Genomic DNA, 15636 nt, shown 5'->3' on the forward strand with positions numbered 1-15636 from the left:
TAAATAAGTGGGTTTTATGAGCCTTTCCTGTCAGTATATGCCTGAGACTCTGGATGGTTACTATGAGGCAGTGTCTAAAGTGACAGGCTCATTGGTGACTCCCACATAGTGGGAGGCAGTCATGTGGCTTGGTGGTCCTGAAAGTCGTCTTTGGTTTGCAGCTAGGACACATTCCAGTTGCTCACCTGATGGCCTCACTGGAAGGCCCTGTGAACCATTATGGGTAGGACAAAAAGCCAACAACAGATTATGATAAATGACAAAGCTGGGCTAAAATAACAATAATGGGTATAAGATGTACTTTCTTGAAAAATTAGTGCTGGGTCCTGAATACTGACAATCTATAGTTTTGTCTCAAAGTAAACCTATCTTGAATATTTTTAACAGAGTCATTTGAGTCTCAGAAATTGGTAACTGTTCCTTAATGAAGCTAATTCTTACCTACATACGTAACCCTCTCATGTCCTCCACGATCTCACAGAAAACAGATGGAAAATAATGTCTATGTGCAATTATTTTTACTGGAAATTAAAATTCTTTAAAGAAGAGAAAATAATGTGTCAGTATGTCCAGAGAAATCACCCCTGGTCGAACATCACTTGTGCAATTTCCTTAGAATCACTTAGGCTCTAATTAGTCAGCAATCAGGTTTAATAAAGCACATTTGAAATTTCTGTTATAATGAAACCTTTTAGTTGTAAGGGAAAATTTTAAATGAAATGTCAAATGCATAATGTAACATTCTTCTCTAGACCACGCTACCCTATTAAAATTACTGTATTGTTAATTAAACAGGTGTAATCAGTGTCTGGGTTCACATGGAACCTGTTAAAAATCCAAGACTAAAAGGAAAGGATTGTGAAATTTATCAGCGTATGGGGTGAGGAGTAGTAAAACACTTCTTCACTCATTTTTAAATAACTCTTTAAATAACTCTCTGAAGAGAAGATTTCCAGCCTTTGAATGCAATGAAGAGGCAGGAGCCAAACCAAGCAGGTGAGGGCTGGGTCCAGGCTCCCCTCAGCAGGTGGGTGACCTACAGCCATTTGTAGCTAGGATCTCCATTTTCATTTCCCCAGATGGAGAGAGCCTATTGATTTCTGAAAGATCTTCCCTGGGTAGAAGGAATGAGAATCCCTAGGTTGCTGGAGTGATAAAGGGGAGTCATTAATTGTGATTCTGTTGAATGAATTCCTGCCTTTGAGCTCCTTGAGGGTGGGGACTTCCTCTGGGGGCCTTCTGAACTTGTGACAGCACCTGCTGCGGGGGCTGGGTACACTGGACTGATGGCAGACGTGCCCTAGGAAGGAGCCAGGCCTTGGTGGGTGTGCTGCGTTCCCACGGGGCCTGGCACAGAGGAAGCCTGAGAAAAGCACGCAGGTGGAGTGAGGGAACGCTGGCCTGTGGTGCTAACAAAACCCTGTCCTTAACACTTGACTTAGGTCGTACTTGACAGATGGCAATGGGACCCTGTAGAAATGACCATGAGTCACCTGCTGAGGGAAAGCTACCTGGGACAGATTCCCCAGAATAGGTACCAAGCATTGGCTCCAGTTGCACTTTAAAAGCAGAAACAAAGTAACAAAGATGAAAATTCAAAAAGAAAACAAGCAATATGACTAAAGTGATGTCTTTCCTCAGTCAGAACTCGGATATCAGAAGATTTAGTCTATTCCTTTTATACCAGAGGCATATTGTTAAATTGGTTAATGGAAAGGAAAAATGTTTAACAGATAATGTTATTCTTTATGTGAAGTACCATCTGTGTATTGCATTCTGAATGTTCTGGATATGGAAGAGAGGAAGTGTTATGGAATTTCAAGTTTGCCTTCTTGCTGTCTTTATCTTGGGTAGAGTATGACAAACATAATCACATTTATCTCCTGGAGCATAAAGAGTTTTAATCACCCTATTAACCAGGATGACATTTTTCACAGACTTAAAAAGGAATAGAACAGACATTATCTCCCCATAAGCAATCCATTTCATGGAGGCTGAGCACTAGAAATGCTTTGAAGGAGGGATAACACAAGCCATTTTCATTTCCTGTCTCAGCCAACATTAAGGAGGTTTTTGGCTTCCACTGGGTGAGTGTTAAGCTTTACACTTAGAATCACAGTGCCCAAAGAGCTGCAAGAGGAAGTCATAGGAGAAAGCATGGCGGGCAGAGGTGACTTTCAACACTCTATTCTTTCAAGAGAAATGTGCATCCTGGTAAGTTATGTGTCCTCTCCACTGGCTGGTTTTTTTGTTTTTGTTTTTGCTTTTTTGGAGCCAAGAAAATGTGATTTTTGAACAACCTGAGAATGGAAAATAAGGACTGGGAACTATCTCAGCAGCCTGCCACTAGAAGAAAGAAGGATGGATTCCAGTGATAGGGACAGTAAGCAGATGTCCTACAGCAAAGCCAAGATGGGGCAGTAGGTGACCCTCCTCCATCCTCATTCCAACTCAGACATTGACTGACAGTGGAAAGAAACCTGCCGTGCTCTCATCTGAGCTACTGGGGAGGCTGAAGCAGGAGGTTCCCAAATGCCAGGCCAATCTGGCAACCCGATAAGACCCTGTCTTGAAATAAAAAGGGCTGTAGCTCAGAGATCACCCCTGGGTTCAATCCCCAGTACAACTAATCATCTCAATCATCTCACCTGCCATACTTTAGTTCCATGGATGGTATGGGGCTGAGCTTGCAAATTAATCATTGCAACCTAAGGGAAAGACCGAAGAAATCAGCGTCAGGGGGAGGGCCCATTGGGACAAGAGTAATTAAAATCCACCGAATTTAGCTATTTCACTTCAGGCAATATTTAATCTTCCATAGGTCTGGTTTATGGAGAATGTTGTTTATTTTCATCTCATTTCACGTATCTTCTTTAAAACAAATAGTTAAGTATAGGAAAAGTACAAAAGTTTTCCTCAATAGTTGAATTTCCTGTCACAGTAAGATGCATATTTTATAGCTTTTTTTGATGTTTAGAATTGTTCATGTAGGTGTTTTTATTTTCTGCCAAGAGTCACTGAATGATAGAGCAAGTACTGGGGCCTCTCTTGGTGTTATCAGGATTCATTGTCAAAGGCTGTGATTTCATGAGCACAGAGAGAAGGAAAGCAAGCATCTTGTTAGCAAATTTTGTCTGACGACAGATAACTCAGTTCTGGAGAAAATTAGAATCACAGTTATCATGGGGCTGGGGATGTGGCTCAAGCGGTAGCGCGCTCGCCTGGCATGCGTGCGGCCCGGGTTCGATCCTCAGCACCACATACAAAGATGTTATGTCCGCCAATAACTAAAAAATAAACATTAAAAATTCTCTCTCTCTCTCTCTCTCTCTCTCTCTCTCTCTCTCCTCTCTCTTTAAAAAAAAAAAGAATCACAGTTATCAGGAAGTAGATACAGTTTCAGTATTAGTGGAGTGATTTAGGACCTTAATTTACATTTCTTACATAAGCTGGATCAGATCCTTTGCCTCATTACCATTTGATGAGGCATGAACACTTACTTTAAAAAATGGAACAATAGTAAAATAATAACAGGCAAGTGAGTGTGTAAATGTACTTAAAGACATAAAGTCTATCGTCACTGGACTCTCCTGAGAAGCTCCCTCAGGCAGAGTGGGAAAACTTGGTATATTCATAACACCTATTACCTGCTCATCTGAAAACAATTAAAAAGTCAGTCTTCCCCTGATATCCCAGGCTCAGGGTGGTTTTCCAGGTTTAGCCTGACAGGTGACACTCTGTGGGACACATTTGGGAGGATGTCTGAAACATGAGGCTCTGGGCTGTACTCTCAGCATGCATGCCCTGCTTGAAAAGAACAAGTTGACCAAACAGTTGGTAAAAGAAAGCTCCATTCGATAGTCCTTCTGGAATCGTGCCCCACCTTGTAGAGGCAGGTGATGGGAATGGGTTTATTTTGTTGCTACTGGTTTTCTTCTCCAGCTGTCCCTGTGGTAGGGGTCGAGTTTCTCCACTTTCTGCCCCAAGCAGAGCCCAGATGGTAGACAGCCAGGGGAGGGTGACCAACGGGTCCATCAGGGCAGCCACCACCTGTACCCTTTCATTTTTCTTCATACATGGTGGCCACAGCTGCTCAGGGACCTTCCTGCAATTGAGACAGAGGTTATAAAGCTAAGAAAGTTCTAGTGAGACCTCTCATCAAAAGAAAGGAGGAAACCCTCTGCTCTCAGCTTTCTTGTGGGCCAGCTCAGATTCCCTTTTCATAGATTTTTATTACAAATAATTTTGGTAAAATATCTGTGCCCATCATAAAGTCTACCAACTGTTTCCGAGGGACACTGTTTTTTACGGCATCGTCAGTGCAAGACAACGCAAGTAGGTGGTCCTGGTTCTTCCCAAGTTGGAGGTCAAGATGTGGCTCCCACCAACCATCAACCTGAGTCCCAGTTGCCCTTGTCTCTCACATACAATGATGTCCCAGCTGGTGAAGATGATGGATTGGTGAAGTTTAACGTCTCCGAGCAGGAGGTGGAATTCACATTCCATACAGGAGCAAGTTAGCTGTAAACTTCCAAATGTAACTGAAGGAGCTGGAAGTGAGGCTTGGGTTCAAAAGCACAGGGTCCAGGGAGACCTCAGCGAAATGCCCACACCCCTGCCAGGGGCAGACGGTCACCCTCAGATTGTTTCTTCAGGTAGGACCAAGCCTACCATGAGCTCCTGTCAAGCATGGGGAGGGGTGGACGGAAGGGGAGATGGAAGAAAAGGGTCAGGGGCTGGGAGAGAAGGAAAGAGCAGGGAGGAGAAGGAGGAGATGCCTCACCAGGAGAGGACCCAAATGGCCATGTGGCTGAATCAGGGTACAGCCAGGTCCTGGTGGAACACAGCTGCCTTCTCACCCAGGCTGGCCCCATTTACACCAGCCACCAAAACTCAAAAAAATGAAAATCACATCAAACTGGCAAAGAACTAATTTCTGAGTCCTGTGGAGGACAATTCCAACTCTTAGTCCTGTGACCAAATAGGTTAAAAATTAAAAGTCATCTGGCAAAATCCTAATGCATTCACTAACCCTGGCCTACTGGACAGGAAGAAGCACTTGAGGTGAAGAGCCCCAGCACCGACAGGGGCCAGTCCCACCCAGCGCCTGATCTTGGGGTCCTCCCTGAGTGCAGAGACCTGGAAATACACACACACTTCTCGCCTCGTTTCTGAAACCTCTCCTCTCACTTTAGCATTGGCAAAACCGTCTTGAACTCAGGCTGCCTCTTCTTCTCTGAGGTGGAGGGTTTTATTTTGTCTCCAGAAAGCCACGTTGAAGTTCTACTCTGAGAGCACCTGGGATCAGGAAGGGCTCCCAGGAATACCGTGGGCCAGGGCATCTGGTCACAAAGTTGTTTGTTGAACAAATTGGACAAACCAACCAGCCATCCACTTTGCTTGAATCTAATATGGCCTGGAAAGACCAATAATTCCACCCAGTCTCCCCAATTTGTGCCTTTAATGTAAGTCCCAGCATTATGTCTTACTTTTTCACTAGTCACTAAATCATTCTGAGCCGAGTGCCATCACATATTAATTATGTAGCATGACAAAGCCCCCTGTCCTCTGGTTTCCAGGGTTGTGTCTGCCGGGAGGCAGTGGCAGTTATTAGACAAGTTCGGCTGCCAGGTTAATATCATCCCTTCTGGTATCAGTTTGCCACCCACCCTCCGTGCCTGGACTGTAAGCACCAAAATTAAACCCTCTCTCTCAAACATGCAGCAGGCTGGGTCTTCTGGGCCCCGGGCCATGCTGACCAGGCAGTGACTTTATTCCCTGTGGCTTCAACTTCTAAATTGCCCACTCAGAGTAAGTGTTCAGCGGCCGAGGAGCTGTGCCAGCCCAGGCCCCGGGCTGGGAGCCTGGCGACCCACTCTTCAGTGTGGGATCCAGCACTGGCCAGGGGCAGCTGGCCAGAGGGAGGCAGAAGCACCTCCAGGCTCAGCCAGAGGCCCAGGAAACCTTAGCTCTGAGTGCTCCTGAAAATATTCCTGAAACCTTCCTGGAGAAGCCATTTCCAAACCCTGTCCGTGTCAACCCGGTTACGAACAGTCTGTGACACACCAATAAACGTTTTCTGTGTTGCTAAAACTCCTTCATAACAAACCCGCCACCGTTCACACTGGAAAGGTTCTTCACGCTCACGCAGCACCCACGTAACCAGGCAATCTGCCCGAAGGGGCTTCCAGGGGCCACTGGGGAGTGAAAGGGACACCAGAGTCCCTTGCCCTCCAGCGGCTCAGTCGCCAGACCACCACCTGCAGACCCCCTCTATCATAACTCAGCCCCCAGCTGGAGCCCTCTCAGAGGCAAACCACTGACAGCCGAGATGACGGGCACACGACGCCATGCCCACTGCCTTCATTTCTAAAGGGCACAAGGACTCTTGTGTCACCACTGAATGAAGGTGTGTGGTGGTCTGCTGCACACAGCGCTTGACAGGATGCCCTGCCAGCCCTGCCTGTGTGGTGCGGCTGACAGCGTGAGGCTGCAGACAGACAGCAGACGCTCACCCCAGCTCACTCCCGCCCGCCCCGAGCTGGTGCTTGGATCTTCAGGTCACAGCCACCTCTCACCCAGCCCCCAGACCTGGGCTTCCAAGGCTGCACCTGCTGGTGAGCTGGGTCTTCTTGGGGACAGTCCCTACCTCCACATGTACATATCTGAACTCTGAGGGACCACTGGGTATCTTAGGGTCAGAGGGGAAGGCTGGGGTAAAGAGGGCCCACGAGTCCACTTCAGCCAGGAAAGGAGGGGCATGACCATCACCCTGTCCAGACCATGGCTCTCAGATCTTAGCCTGAATCCAAATCACCCAGGCCCCAGCTGCGGGGTCTGATTCACCCTGTCTTGGGTAGAGTGGGACCCCAGGTTCTTCAGTTCCTGGGATGCTCTGCTGCTATTCTTACAATGTGCCAAGGCCGGCCAGCCACCTTTCTCCTTACGGAGCAGGGTTTGGCTTGCCCTCTGCACACCGTCTGCTCTTTAGAGCCTTGTACTCTGGCATGTCTGGGTGGCCCCCAAGTGCTGCCCAGCATCCTGGGTGATGCTGGTCCAGGAACCACAATCTGAGAACTACTGCCCTATTCTGTTCCTGCCTCTAATGATAGGATGGTGCCTGTGATAAAAATGGGTCCAGGGACTCTCCGTTGCTGATGGTTCACTTGCCACCACAAGCAACCATCTCAGGCTTCTCCAGCTAGCTCCCTGCACCAGACCTTGTCCTGATTCCACACCTCCAAGCCACTGTGTTCACGGGGCTGGAAAGACATCCAGGGTGTCACTGTCCCACCTCAGCAGACCGTCTCCCACCTGGCCACCTCTGAGTGTGGCAGGACCTTCACCTTCATCTTCATCCAGGTAGCCAGTGGGGAGTACTACCTGCCCCTGTGGAGTGTCAGAGGACGATGCAGGACAAAGGAACCCACAACAAGAGGAGAACCCACAGACCTGTTCTGGGTGGTGTGGGAATAAGGCGAGCACAGGTGTCCAGCAGGTCTCAGCCCAGAAGCTGTGGACACTCAGGCAAGCTCACACACAACTTCAGCTGCAAGACTCTGACATGGCGGATGAAAGTCCTGCCCTGCAGGCCTCCTCTGGAGAATAATCTGGAAGGAGCAGAAGAGGAAGGGGCCTTGGGAGACAGGTTGAGAGGGTGTGATGCTGAACAGAGCTGGCTAAGCCAGCTTGGGCCTGGGTGACAGGATGGGGGTACAAGAGGGAAAGACAGAAAGATGGGTTAGGGCCAAAATTACAAAAGGCCTGGGTTGGCAACTAAGAGACTGTGGTTTTGCCCATAAGCAATGGGACTATGAAGTTCATTCCGTTTTCTGAGCTTGTGACAAATAACACTGACATGTTCAAGTAATTAGTTAATTAATCTAAGGCACACTTATTAAGTGCCTGGTTGGTGCTAGGTGGAGGCCTGGCAACAATTAAACAGGCCCCCTGAAAGAACTCCCCTTCTAGTGACAGGGAAGGGAGAAGATGGCTTTGACTGTGGAGGACAGGAAGGAGTGAACGGCCACCGTGGGTGGCCAGCAGGGGGCGCAGAGCCCAGTCGGATGACCAGAGAGAGACTGGCTGAACAGCCTGGAGCACAAAGGGTGTGGGCTGTGGGCTGAGCTTCCACAGGACCCCCAGGATCCCCAGGACCCCCGTTATTTTTCCTTTTTGAAAAAGAGAAAATTAGAACCATTATATCAGAGCTGTAACCAGGCAGGATCCCTGTGTGGTCACCACATGGGGACATGTTGGCTAGAGCAGCCTGGTGACCCTGGGTGCAGCCTCTATGTGGGACCCTTCCATGGAATGGTGAGAGCCAGGTCACACGCTGCCCATAAAAGCACTAGAGGTATGGGGGTCACCCCAGGTTCCAGGGAAGGAGGGCCAGGACACACAGGCACAGGACCTCAAGGTCCCTTGAGGGACTTCTGGCTACTGAGCACAGGCAGATGCAGCAAAGGGTCTGGTCCTGTGCTCTGGAGAACCCCCAGGAGGTAATGAGACAACCCCCACTATGAGGAAGAGGAACCCATCCTATTAATAACAGCATCTGCTCTAGTCGGGGGCTGATCTAAACGTTTCACAGGTATTGACTCGTTTAATGAGCCTCTCAGGATGGATACACTATCATTATCCTTGTTGTGTAGAGGAGGAAACCGAGGTCTGAAGAGATCAAAGGACTTCTTACAAGTTCACAGCTGAGACTCAAACCAGGTGAAATGCCAGATGCAAGATCACCATCTAATAAATATCATCACTCAGATCAAAATCCCCGTCTGACCTACAAAGCCCTCCATATCCCATTTACCAAGGCAGCTGATGAGACAGGAAACAGTTTCAGCTGGAGAGTCCTACGTTGGCCAGGCAGGGGCAAGAATACCAATGGAGGCCCAGGTACAGAATGCTTACTGTTACTTGGAACTATCATAAATCAAGCTAACCAGCTGATTCGTAAAATATGCTTAGCCACCTTCCTTGACAAGTAGTTTCATAGTCTAGAAGACCAGGTGCACATATGGAATCCTTAGACTCTGTAGAGGCCCGTGGGACAAAATGGCAGGGGCAGAGCTGGCCTGACCGAGGGCTCAGCCCATTCTCCTCTCTCAGCCAGGCCTGGTCCTGTGCTGCATGGTGTATGCACACCCAGCCTACAGTCCTAGTGACCCCTGCTCCCCTGGATCACACTGGCCTCTTCTCAGGCCTAGGGGTAGGGACACCTGTGGGGCTGGGGGCCCTGGCCTTGGGGATTTGCTATGGGATGAGGGAGCTAGAGAAGCAGGGCCCCTTGTAGTGAGGGCTGGGCTGGGCCCTTGCCTAAGGCAGCCCAGGCTCTCTCCAGTCCCACTGCTCTCTGCTGCCCTAGCCACAGGCGGGGAGAGCTGGACCTTCCCTGTTACCTTCCTCAGAGACCATTCTAGGAGTCACCAAGTGAACACAGGGCCAGGGACCCCCTAATTTCCTTGAAAAACTAATCCACTGCTTTGCAACTTTATTTTCCTTACTAAGACTTTGAAAGGTCTGCAAGGCCCATTTCCATCTTTGCTTTGGCCACCAGAAAGCTCGCGGAACCTAACTTCTTCTTGAATCACGCTGGTTTTCCCACCTTCTCCACCTTCTCCTCCCGCGTGAGTTTTCCATCTTCTCTTCCTGTTTTAGCAACCTTATTGTGCACATATCTTTCATTGGAAGCTGCCTCTGATCTTTTTAGAAGCTGACACAGTATAAATTATAAATAAAAATAAATACTGCTGAAATCTCCCCCGTTGTAGCCTTCTTATTTCAGAAGGTACCTGAAATCCTGACTTGGCATTTGAGATAAATTCAACGCAAAACATCTTGTGCACCAACGCATTTCTAAGGTTTTGCTTAGATGCTGGCTTGCAATTGGCCTGGACTCAAAACTGAAAACTCTCCTGGGGCAAGCATCTGACCTCAAACAGGGCTGTTTGCAATGCCCCACTTTTGTCCTAAGAAAGCATGGTTTAAAATTGGGGGTTAAAATTTGTGGGTTATTCCTAGCTAGCTGGGCATAGCTGGAGTGGGAGGTTGGGAAAGGTGGAGTCACTTATGGTTGAAGAAAAAGAGTCTTGAATTTGCCAGTTAGCACAGGGATTTCATTGTCTTTCCTTTTTCTCTGTCATCAGAGGGGCCAAAGGAAAGAAGGGCATTCCCTCTGACGGGGGTGCAGTAGGGGGAAATCAGGATTCTGCTGCCACTGGTCTAACTCTCTAAAGGGAGTTCCAGCACTGACCGAGCAGACATCCTTCAGCTCTCCAGGGGCAGGGAAAAGGAACCTTCTTACCTAACCCGGGAGAAAAGACACACAAGGGATTCGGCCTGTCCAATGAACACCTTTGCCTTTATTTTTTGAAATCTTATCCTATGAGACTAGATACTTTGCCATTTAATGCTGTTGATATTTAGCAGTTGTGCTAGAGAACTCTGTTTTGTTCAAAAGAAGCTGTATACACACACCCATGATGTCTTGCTGCTTTAAGCTCCTGGGGGCCCCTGTCCCCTGCCCTGATCACCACTCGGAAGGGAGTTTGCTTCCTATGGGTCAATCATGAACCTGGTTCTGCTCCTCCCACCCCAACTCCTCCACATCCAATTCAGCCCTGCTTTTGGTCTGCAGGACAGTGGGGTCTCTTCTCCATTCCCGTCTTCAGGACACTGTAAGCTCTATTCCTCGGCCATGGGCCCAGCTACTCACTGTGGGTATGTCTCCTGCAGTCACACTACAGGACATCCTTCCCCGAGCTGACCTGGGCTCCTCCAGGCAATCTGGACTTTGCTCCCCTTCGAACCACACAAGCAAAGCACCTGTGGCCTATGGCGGTCCTACTGCCAGACTCGATTTGAAGGATGAATCACCTTTCAGAAACTGAATTTACAAAGTGACACGGAAACCATAGCTGCAGAAAGGCTGGGCACGTGGCACTGTCTTCAGTGTGAACACTGCCATCATTGTGCATATAGACGCATCTTTCCCATGCACATATCTCTGGGAGCCGGGACCCCGGGGACTTTTAACCCTTCTTTACACTCCTCAAGCTCCCCCAGCCGCAGTGGACATGGCTTACTCTTCTAACTAGAAAAAGTAATGCAGGTTTTTTTTAATATAAATATTGAGAATAATAAAAACAACATTGCCTACAGTATATTGGCTGATCTGAAACCTTGAGCAGTCCCCACTCCTCAGTCCTTCCCTGGGGAAGTAGAAATGCCCCCAGCCCTCCTTTCTGTAAGTCTCTGCACCAGACTGGTACTTGCCTGGGGCCACTCAGGTTACTTGAGATCATGGAGACCCTTCAGTGTTCCCTCTGCCTGGAGAGCAGAGCCCACAATTCCCACTCTGGACTTGCCTGCCCACCCAGAGCACGCCTGCTGTGGGTGGAGTCTAGATTCTACAGAAGCTGAGTTGCAGTCCTACCCCCAGCACCGTGAGCTGCTTCAGAAACCATCTTTGCAGATATGATCAAGTTAAAATAAAGTCATATTTTATTAGAGTAGGGTCTACTCCAACACGACTGCTGTCCTTATAAACAGAGAAGAGACACGGACATGCTGCAGAATGGCACTGGGAGGAAGGCAGGCTGGAGTGACAGGTGGCCCCCTAGGAGAAAGGAATGGAGCAGATCCTCCTCTGCAAGCAGGGCCCTGTGCACACTTAGAGGTACCAACTCCAGAACCATGGGAGAATAAATTTCTGTCGTTTGAAGCCACCTACTCTGTGGCACTTTGGTGAGGCAGCTCCAGGGAAGAATACACGCCCTTGGTCGCCCCACAGGCACCTGCAGTTGGCCCCTGCCGGGTGCCCAGGTGGAAACGCCGCTGCTGACTCTCCCAGCCTCACCTCCTGGAGGAAGCCACCCGTCTGCCGCCCCCATGTGGGCCCCTGGGCTTCTGATGGCGTTGCTTGTTTGTCAAGCTGTCCCTGCCTTCACCTCCAGGTCCAGGAGGAACTGGGTCCACGTCTTGTTGCTCTGTGCGGGTCCCCACGGTCTCAGCACTGGGCTCACAGGCAACGTGAGACAAGTGTCCGCCCCGCTCGCGGACCGGTGGGTCGCCGGGCCACAGTCAGCCTCCCGCGCTCCTCGGCCTGTCCCGCTAAGCTAAGCCCGCCCTTCCACCGCGTCCCCTTCCATGGTCCCCTGCGTCGTTGTTCTCAAGGACATCGCGTCGACTCCTCCGTGGGAGCAGGAAGTGCGAAGAAGTGTCATTCACGCTTCGACCAGCAGATGGCGGTCGCAACGCGGGTCCGCGGCCGCCGTGTCGCGCTGCTGGCGGGCGACAGAGCCGCGGAGAGGCCCGACAGGGGGCGCTGTCCCAACCCGCGCAGGACGCGGCCTCCCCCGCGCGCCACGAGCTGGCCGCTGGCAATCCGGGGCCCAGCCTCACGTGCCGTCTGCAAAAAGGACTGCGAGGACACTGCCAGCCGCCGGGGTCCGCCGCGCGGGTCGCGTTGCCTTTGGCTCTTTTGTTTTACGTCCAGTTCCCGAGAACCAGGGCCACTAAAGACTCCCGGAAACGCCCAAGCGACATCTCGCCGATCTTCCTCCCGAGAAGCCACACGCAACCCCGGCCTGCCCACGTGTCCTAAAGGTGTGGTCAAGGGCTCGTGGTCACTCCCACCCGGTCGCCTTTAGCCACCGGGCACCAGTCTGGAAAGGCCCCCACAGGCGGACCTGTCGCCTGTCCCTGGCTCCCGCGGCGCACCGCCCCAGGTGCGGGAGGCCGCATGGTTCCGGTCCAGACATAGGTACAGGGACGGAGAGACGTTCGGGGTTCACTCCCAGCCGCCCCACCACCCCATCTCCACGCTCCCGAGAGCTGGCAGAGGAGGGCGGCAGCCTGCGCATTCCCGGAACTCCTTGTCGCGCCCTGTGCCCTCTCCTGAAGCTCAGCCCCAGGGGAGCCCTCCCCAGATCGCTGGGTTGCCCGCGTGATCCAGTGCGGTTTCTGGCAATTTGGACATCAGCGTACTTTCTCCCAAGTGTCTACTTTCCTACTTTTTGAATGACTTTTGTTTCTTGCTCAAGATAGAAAAATGAGAAAATGTATAAAACATATAAGATAAATGAATGAAGAGTCACCTGAAATCCCAGCTTCCTCTGCCAGTAATGGGAGTGACATTTAGGTGTGTCTGTCTCCGTGCATGGGTGTGTGTAGAGTGATGTTATTTTTTCAAAGCTGGGGTCACACCCTCCCACCTACCTCTGAGATGTGCCTTTCCTGCTGCTGAAGATTCGTTGAGCACACACTCAGAGGCCACACGAAGAGCTGGCAGCCCTGGGAGGAAGGGCAGGGCGCGGGGGGCAAACCCCACCTCCCAGGCTCAGGGGGAGGAGGGCTAAGCCCGTGAGCCTCCCGGGCACCTGCCACCCCATGTTCCCCGGGGTTCAGTGCCGCCTTTCAAAGGACTCTTTGAACAAGAAAATACCATTCCTGCTCTTTCTCTCTTGCCCCTGCCAGTTCCATCTGCAGTTGAAACAACTCCCTCCTTCATAGGGGGCTCTTTCTGGCATGAATTTAAATCTGAAAAATATAAACCACATCTATGTATTGGTACCTAAAGGAGCACCATGCCTACTGTCTACAACCTAGCACGAAGGAGTGTCTAATCAGTGATTCTCCATGTGGAAGGGTGGAGGTCAGGTCCCCCCACCTCCCACAGGGGACATGTGACAGTGCCTAGAGATATTTTTGATTGCCAAGACTGGTGGAGTGCTACTGGCAATGCACAGAACTGGTCCCACAGGGCCGGGTGGTGAGGAGCATGGGGGTGGGGGTAAGCCACTCAAAATGCCTGTTGTGCCCAGATTGAGAAATCCCACTTCAGGTGTTTCTAGATACAATCCCTTAGGGCCCGAGAGCCCAGATCAAGGCTGCAGCACCAACTGAAGAGCCGTGGCCTTGCCACGAACATAAAAGGCTGGTGACAGAGGCAGGCAAGAGGTTGCAAGGCAAGTCAGCTGAGGGACACCGGGCAACCTGGCAGGGGTGGCTAGAAGCTGGGTGTCTTGTTTCATGAGGCCTCAGTGCACGTGGATTCAGGTCCTTTCCCAAGGTGTTGGGGAGAAGCGCCTCATCTTCTGGGTGATTCAGGACCACCTCTGACAAACTTCACCTCTTTGAGGGCAGAACCCAGGTTGCTAGAGTTCAAAGGAACCATGGGCACATTCTCCCGCAAGCGTCTCCTTCTCCTGGTGGGAGCCCAGACTGAGGCTTACTCACAGCCTCCCTCGGTGCCTCAGTTTCTTAATCGGCAAATTACAAATAATAGCATCTCCCTGTTGCCAGCCCCGCCGATGCCTGGAGCACTTTCACACACATTATCTGTAGTGCAGTGGCCCTAGGAAGGGGGGTTGCTTATCCCGCTTTACAGGTAAAGGTAGGAAGCCTCGGAGACTCCAGATAACCTACCTGGAGCTCAGGGTGGGCAGAGGAGGTCCCAGCAGGAAGGCTTCTCTCACCGGAAGGCCAGCCCAGCCCACTGGGTCTTAGACTCTGCTGCCCATAGGGATCATCTCGGAGCTTTTAAAGTACAGATGTCAGTGATTCTGGTCTAAATGGTCCAGGGGCACTGTGGCCACGGAGCTTTCCAAATGCTGCTCAGGAGGATCTAATTGCTGCAGAGTTGGAGAACCTGGCACGGAGTGCATCTCTCTCAACCATTCGTGGATGGACGTGAGGCCAGGGAAGAGTCTGTTTCAAGAAATGCTGAGATTTAGTATTAGCTTCCTGGTAACCCAGCATATGTGTGTGTGTGTGTGTGTGTGTGTGTGTGAGAGAGAGAGAGAGACCATTCATGTCATTCAGGTTACCTTCAAATGAATGTTCCTTCCATCTACATATGGAGTTCCACATGTACCCAGGGTCCTGGGATGAAGGGCTGGCCCAGACACCTGATCCATACAGGCAGTGGGGGTGGGGTGGGGCAGGAGCTGAGAGTGGCTTCCCCAGCCCAAGGGATTAAGGCCCCACCTCTCCCAGGAATATTCGCATCTAAGGAGAAATTCTGGAAAATGGAAAGCCTTTAGATTATCAGCACATTAGCATGTGACATTTCAGGGACCAAGAGGCAGGAGGGACAGTAACTGGCCTGGGGCAGGGCCTGTTGCCTCCTCTGTCATGGGCCCCAACCCTGCAGGCCTCCCCTACCTCTGTCCTCCAGTCTGTCTGGTCCTTTCTTTCTTAAAATGAGTCTGAAATGTGAGACAAGGAAAAAACATACTTAGAACCTGAAGCAGACTGTTCTCTGGAGCTGGGTGTGCTGCCTGCATTTCTGCCTCACTTTGAATAGCGAGCATTTAACCCCCGAGCCACAGAGCACAGTCCTCACAACAGCTGACCGAGCACACCTGCTCCCTGGCCTTTTGAAGATGAGGTCACCATAATCTCAGAGTGGCTCTGGGAGTGCTGGGGGCAGTGGGTCTCAGTTCTGACTCAGGTCCTGTCTCCCACTCCCCCAGAACCCCCCCCCCCAGCTGCTGGCCTCCTTCTTGGGTCACGTGCTCACCCCTCAGGTCAGCCTCATTTGCAGTCTGGCCTCCATATTCTGGCCACTCAGGAACTCCTCCATCCCGTGGCGCAGGGTAGACCATGCTTCTTTTCACCTCAGGGGCT

The 15636-nt window shown here is 50.8% G+C and overlaps 1 long non-coding RNA gene across 1 annotated transcript; it reads right to left on the minus strand.

Moving 5' to 3' along the window:
- Positions 1–10347: 10347 nt before the first annotated feature.
- LOC125617629 lies at positions 10348–15633 on the minus strand. Its single transcript, XR_007348706.1, has 4 exons — positions 15530–15633; positions 14835–15215; positions 14434–14715; positions 10348–13545 (listed from the first exon to the last, which is right to left on the minus strand). It is a non-coding gene; the product is annotated as an uncharacterized LOC125617629 (long non-coding RNA).
- Between the last annotated feature and the right edge of the window lie 3 nt (positions 15634–15636).

Source organism: Marmota marmota, unplaced genomic scaffold (genome assembly GCF_001458135.2).
Source record: "Marmota marmota marmota unplaced genomic scaffold, marMar, whole genome shotgun sequence".
Taxonomy (NCBI): domain Eukaryota; kingdom Metazoa; phylum Chordata; class Mammalia; order Rodentia; family Sciuridae; genus Marmota; species Marmota marmota.